Genomic DNA, 7,585 nt, shown 5'->3' with positions numbered 1-7,585 from the left:
GCCGCTATACTGCTGTGATCTGCTAAACTGTAACAAAGCATTTATAGTTTCCACATTATCATTCCAAACAGGTGTGTTAAGTGGTCCAGCTGGTGATGTAATGTGGTGCAATGTAAAGAGCTGAATGCTTATGATCACAAACATGTTTGAAGTGTTTGTATTCAGTTGGCGTATGCACTCAGCAGGGGCTCCTGGCTCTCAGGTGGGGGTTTGGACGAAAACACCCCTGTTCTCGTTTACAGCAACAGAAAGCCTGAGTGATGTCAAGCACTGATTGATGTCAAGCAGCCTGTCTCACTGTGAATTAGGGTAATTGGATAGATTAGAACATTTCATACATAACTGATCATTTCACGTTCAGTGTTTGCTTATGCAGTCTATTGACATTTGTGCAACAGAGCGGGAATATGACACACCTGAGCCAGTATTTAAATAAAAGAGAAACATTCAAATCAAGCAAACATGTCAGGTGTTGCTGTACTTCAGGAGATAATCATTTATTGGAAAGTTAGAACGTCATGTGTAAATGTCACATATTATTTCTAGCTGGTTGACAGGGTGTTCTAGCTGGTTGCTAGGTGTGTATGTATGTATGAATTTAATAGATTATGTTTAAGAAACTATAATAAATTATAATTTGATTCAAGAAAATAAGAACTTTATTATTTTTGGACCTATTAATTATTGTGGTTGTTGTTATTGCTGGGTGGACTATTTATTATAACCATTGTTTATATTATTATTTTTCTACTACTAGTAGTATTCTGCATGAAACTATTTAAATGACAATAAACCACACACAATTACTATTTAACTATAACTACATAAAAACTATTTAAAAATAAAAATGCTTATTTGGCATGAAAATTTGTCACAATACAACTCATTTTAATCGTAATGGTCCTAAAAAATTCTTTTTTTTTTATTATTATTTATTTATTTATTTATTTATTGCTTTGCTTTGCTTTGCTTTGCTTTTGCTTTTGCTTTTGCTTTTGCTTTTGCTTTTGCTTTTGCTTTTGCTTTTGCTTTTTGCTTTGCTTTGCTTTGCTTTGCTTTGCTTTGCTTTGCTTTAAATTGTGACCTGGACTCTTCTTGACAGATTTCTAGAGATTCACCTGATATGAATGCAAGAATAACATCCCTATCTGCTGTGTGTCCATGTTTTATTTATGTGGCTCTTCTGCTGCTCATGTCACACAGGGCATCTACTCATATGAAAGAGGGTGTAATTGTGAGAGTTAGTGGTCGAGCTAAACTCAGAACTGATGTAGTGGAGCATGAGAACTGATTGAATCGTGACTGACAGCATTTGGAATGAAGGTTCCTGGGGTCGGTGCATCCCATCCTGAGGATACAGACAGCCTTCAGGTAAAGCACAGACAACACAACACACACACACAAGCATTACAGAACCAGGACCGGATAATCAGTGCAGTGGTTCCAAAAGTGTTTTGAATGTCACTGCAACCCAAGTGCTACACTTTTCAAGCCAAACATGTCACAAAGAAAGAATTTTGGTTGGTTTAAATGGTAAGAATAATAGATATACAATTAAATATGAAAACAAAATTGTGACACAAATGTGAAGTCCTGAGGAATGACTGTAGTGTGTGTGTGTGTGTGTGTATTTGTGTGTGTGCGTGTGTGTGTGTGTGTGTCATGGCTGCTATTGATTCATTGATTGAAGTGAAGGAGCTCTGGGTTAATCCTGGCACCTAAAGACACTATTTCTTTTCTTCTGCTTCAATTACTGTCCCTCCGTCTCCTCTTATTGAATAGGACATTTAATTGATTGTGGCCTTGCATAAGCTAAACACTTCATATTTTTTATGGGACCAAAATTGATTTTTTTTTCCCCTAAAAGTGGCTGCTGGATTAATGTGTTCGGTTGTGCACAATTGGACTCAATGGTTTTCTAAAAGAGTTATCTGAAGAATTCTAAATTATTTTTCACATAATAACTGGTTCGAAATGATAAGTAGTCTGTTTTTTATCACTTTAGTATAGATTTTTAGACTTTTAGTTAAATGAGTGTTTGCCTGGTGTTGCTGTGTTGTTGCTAAAGTGTTGTGAGTGCTATGCGGTTGCTAGGTGGATTCTTGGCCTAAGTCTCTATGATACATAAACCCTGGCAAATTGTTTGAAATCCATCAGACGACAATGAATCATAAGCTTACATTTCTTATTGTTAACTAATACAATGAAAATAATTTCTGTTAATTGAAATAAAATCTGGAATAAAATAAAACATAAATATTATATGAAAAAGTTTATTAAAAAAAATGTTCTAATGGCAATTAACTGAAATAAAAAAAAAGTTTATTTTGTAAGTATATGTTTAATGGCAAAAGCACATAGCTATGGAAGCAGATTAGTCTCAAATATAATTCACGCAAAAAACACGATTCACACATGCGTAGACAATTTCACATGCATGAAAAACCTAATTCACGTACACACAAAAAAAATTCACGTGCGTGAAAAAAAAAATATATTCACAAAAAGCAATTCACATGCGCAAAATAAAATTATATATTCATAAAATACATTTCACAAATGCAAAACACAATTTGTAGATATACAACTGTGCACAAAAACCTTTGAATGTTTAAAAATGTACGAGTGTCTGAATGTACAAATCGTCATTTACTACGAATCCACTCGGATTTGTGTGTGTGTGTTTTTGAGACTTTCCTGGCAGAGCTCTCTTCCCACGTGGGGTCTGTCGTACTCTTTAGCCAATCAGATGCGAGCTTACCATTCAACCAATCATATCATAAGCCACTGAGAGTGCATTCAAGGAGCACGATTCTGCGCGCCCTTTTGCGCAATGTGGATTAATTAGAACGGAAATTAAGCCTTTACATCAGTAATCCCATAGACAGTAAAAGAAATGGACACAGCGACCCAACTGGAACTCAATTGAGACAAGTGAAGCCCATTTTTAGCGATTTTTTAGCACTTCCGTTTCTGACGCGCAGACTCAAACAAAGGAAGCTTCTGCCATTATTGTGACTTCATCTGAAAATGCACAAAACTACTCTCCTTGAATGCACTCTCAGTGGCTTATGATATGATTGGTTGAATGGTAAGCTCACATCTGATTGGCTGGTGTGAATCGTGTTTTTTGCGTGAATTATATTTGAGACTAATCTGCTTCCATACATAGCATACTAAAAAATGTATCTAAAATTAAAATAAAACTTAAAATCGTGGCCAAAAGTTGACAAAAAGTTAATTAATTAAATTATTTATTTATTTATTTATTTATTTAGTTTGGGGCAGATATTAGAATGATTTCTGAAGGATCATGTGACACTAAAGATTGGACTAATGATGCTGAAAACTCAGCTTTGCATCACAGTAATAAATTAAATTTTGCAACATATTCATATAGAGCACAGTTATTTTAAATTGTAATCATATTTCACAATATTACTGTTTTTACTGTATTTTTGATCAAATAAATGCAGCCTTAAGATGCATAAGAAACTTATTTCAAAAACATTTAAAAAATGGAATTATTCCTAGTACTAGTAGTGTAAAAATTAGGGCGAATATAAATATTAAGAAATTCTAAAATATGAAAGCTAATAAAAATATGTAAGATTGTTAGGAATAGTGTTTTGATATTAGTTGAATGATAATGTGCTTAGGGTTTAATGGTTTGTTTGAATCTTTAACCTTTATGAGTAATAGCAATAGTGATGCCCGTCTAAGCAAACACAACTAGTAAATCATTTGGGTTAGTCTTAGTTTGCCATTTCAGTCGATTTTTTCATTTTAACCTCTAAAATTAACTCGCCCGCCTACGCACAGATGAGCTTCACATCAAAATGGCAACAACACAAAGAACCTTTTGGCCTGTGCTTGCATATGACTTCACCAAAGAAAATCTTTCATATTATCAGTCCAAAACTGTGCATCCATGAAAATCCACGATTTCAAACCATTACGTGAGACAGAAACCAGTGAAATATTTCATATATTAGTCTTCAGATTTTGCTGATAAGAGGTATTGCTCAGCGAGAGATGGGGAAAATCAGAGAATGCAATTAGGGAAAGATCAAAATTGCATCTGAGCTTGAGGAAGGGAAAACCTTATTAGCCAAGGAGATGATGTTTGGACGCCCACGGTTCTCGCAGGAACCAAGGAGCATGTGTGTTACCATACTTCAGAGGCACGACAAGATGTTTGCATCGAGTCGTGCAGAAAAACAGCTCCTGTGGGATTTAAGATGAAATATAGAAGCTGGAATTGGATGAAGACATACATCAAACGCGCTCTCAAATGGGTTTCAGTAAATCATCTCAAAACAAATCTTATGAGGGCTGTTAAAAGCTGAACAAATGTGTCCATACGGTCATAAAGGAATATCAGATTGAAAACTGACATATTAGTATTGTCAAGATAGCATTAAGGATTCCAGTAGTTTACGACGGCACGTCTCCTGTATTCCTGAGTTACTCAGAGGGAAATTGTGAGTTTAAGTATCACTGCTCACTCCAGCAGAAAGGTGTGCAATGCTCAGAGCTCATGCATTTTAAATATATGACAGGATTTAAAAAGATATTGTTCACCCACATGGAACATTCATTTTCAGCTTATTATTAGAACTTTCCTAGTGCCAATCATTTTTAAGCTGTTTGTTTCATGATACACTACAGTTCACAGGTTTAGGGTTGGTAAGATTTTTTAATGTGTTTTGAAAGAAATCTCTTATTCTCACCAAGGCTGCATTTATTTAATAAATAGGTAATACAGTAAATTTACAGTAAAATACAGTAATATTGTGGAATATTACTACAATTCAAAATAACTGTTTTCTATTTGAATATATTTTAAAATGTAATTTATTCCTGTGATGCAAAGCTGAATTTTCAGCACCATTATTCCAGTCTTCAGTGTCACATGATCCTTCAGAAATCATTCTAATATTTTTTTTCTGTTTAAGATGATTTTTTGGTTATTATTTTTTTATTTTTTTGGTTTTTATTATTTTTGTGGAAAAATATAAATTTTTTTTTGATTTGATGAATAGAACAGATTTTTAAGACAATATTAATTTTTTGTCCTTTTTTTAATCAATTTAATGCATCCTTGATTAATAAAAGCATTTATGTCATGTTCATGCTGTTCTTTCCCAATGGAATCTTAAACTGAAAACATGCTGTAAAGCTGCAAAGAAAAGCATCACGAAAACTTGAACATGTGCACTAAATTCTAGGTCTTATTGCTTTATGTAGGAAAAAATAGACATTATTCATTGATAACGTTGTTGCAACTCTCAAATCTTATTCTCAAATGCGACTCAAAAGACTGGTTGTTAGGCTAATAACTATGTGACTCATTGCACTTTTTATATAATGTGTCTGTGTGAGCGCTACAGCAGAACACCTCTTACCAACCTCGATTGTGTTGCAAAGGTAAAGGATCCAAATAAAGCATGTTATTAAGCAGCAGTGCACCTGATACACACAACCTCATAAATTCAAATTAAACCCTTCTGTTGTGTTCCAGATGCCTCTATCTCATCGAAAATGCCCGGAAGAGTGTGGCCCGTGGCATTTCAGTGGTCAGCGAGTGGCTCTGCTGGAGTCTGTCTGGCACTGCAGGTCGGACGCTCGGTGCCAGCCATGACATGTGCATAACCATGTGAAGCTGAACACCTGAGCGCTCATGCCAGACCTGATGGGAACCGTGCTAACAGAAGATCACATTTATTTTCTCAAGTGCAGAGCTTCGCGCTCGGTTTCCAGGTGACTGTATATGATCATTTTGACTCGCTGCACCAAAAGAGAGCTTTTGACCACCACTTGTAAATACAGGCCTGTTTTCATTTCAGAAGATCACACTTTTGAATTACTTCCACTGAGGCAGCGAAGCAGAACTTGAGTGTCTCCTCTAATCGAATTTACTCAAAATGCCGCCCGTTTTGTTCCGCGAAGTCAGACATTAGCTTTCTTCCGAGAAGGCATTGTGAAGGAAAGGTCCGCGGGTCATGCTTTGTTATGTACAGTTTGAGCACATGCATTTTCCAGGTTAATCACTCACAACCAGGCAAATTCCACCCTACTAACTGCCTCAATTAAATGTAATCATCACCCATGCGGCCTTATGGGACACTTGATGTCTCAAATGGAGATGGGGTGCTTTATGACACAATAGCAGTGCAATTATGAGAGCTGAATGGGAGACAAAACTGAGAGGAAAGAAGCTAATAAGGCAACATAACAGTCATTATACTTTTAAGTTTTTTTCAAAATTCTGGTTAACTGATGAAAGCTAATCGTTACCTAATCTCGCGTAGCCAGACCTTCAGACTGACGGCTTTCACTGGCCAAGGCCCGCCCATGAGGCCGTTTGACCGACATGTCAAACAACAATCACAGTTTGTTTCGTTCAGTGTCACGTTTCGGGGCGTGGAAATGTCGCCACAATAACAGACATCCTATACCGGTGGGTAAAACTCTTGACATATTTGAAAGATTCTATGCTGCGAACTTTAAATATTTCAAATACTTTTGAAACTCCAGTGTTTAGTTAATCCTGATAAGCACTAGTTGTCACAGCTGTAAACACTATGGCTTTCTTCTTTCGTGAGGGGGTTTGGCATCATGGCATCTTTGTTTCCGGACCGAACGTTAAAGAACGCGACACACACGTCTCCCGGAAATCCTGCAGAATTCAACCAATCCGATGACGACTTTTGTGTCCCATATGCATCAGACATTTAGCCAACGGTCCGTGGCGTCTGAGGCTGAGACTAATCGTTACCCAGATAGCACATGTATGTCTGCAAGATGTCTGTTAAAGATCGCTTGATCTGGAAAGCATCTGCTGTGTAAACATCTTATAAATGTCTATTTGACATCCGATAGGAAACGTCCTATAGACGTATTGCAGATGAGCAAACACTCTAAAAAAATATGTCTTGCATATCTAAATGCAGATATCAAACAGACATACATGTGTCAGGGGTGTGCTATCTGGGAAAACACTCTTGAACTGAGGCACATTTTGGAACTCATCCAATAAATGTATAAGCTGTTTTAGATTGTCTATAATAGGCCCAATTTTTAACCATTTTCCTAAAAATGCCTCAATAAATTTATCTGTAACAACCTGAGATTCATTTTCACTGATAATATTTCAGAAGTCATGTGTTGTGTTTTCTAAAAGCTGTTAAACCTGCTGGGAGCAGGGAGCGTTCTCAGAACTTTAGCTAACCGGACGTTAGCTAAAGATGACTTAATAAAGATATAAAGATGACTTAATGGGAACATTAGCAAAACGTTCAGAACCCATTTAGATGGTTTGATCAGCCATTTGATCCAATCAGTTAAACAGGTTTGCAAAAAGCTCTGCAACTGTTTGTGATTCAGTTTGATTCATTTGGACAGTTCACTCACTCACTAAAACACTTCCAGTGGTTGCTTGCATTGAAATAGTAGTAGGATACTTTACAACACAGAAAACACAAAGAGCACTGGATGAGATGGATATTTACCTACAGTTCATTTCAGGAAACAAAATGTCTTCTATCATTTATAAGCAGTAAAGCAGATGTTTAGAGCACGT

Source organism: Cyprinus carpio, chromosome B14, assembly GCF_018340385.1.
Source record: "Cyprinus carpio isolate SPL01 chromosome B14, ASM1834038v1, whole genome shotgun sequence".
NCBI classification, from domain to species: Eukaryota; Metazoa; Chordata; class Actinopteri; order Cypriniformes; family Cyprinidae; genus Cyprinus; species Cyprinus carpio.
The sequence above is the reverse complement of the archived record's forward strand: the minus strand, read 5'-3'. Positions refer to the sequence as shown.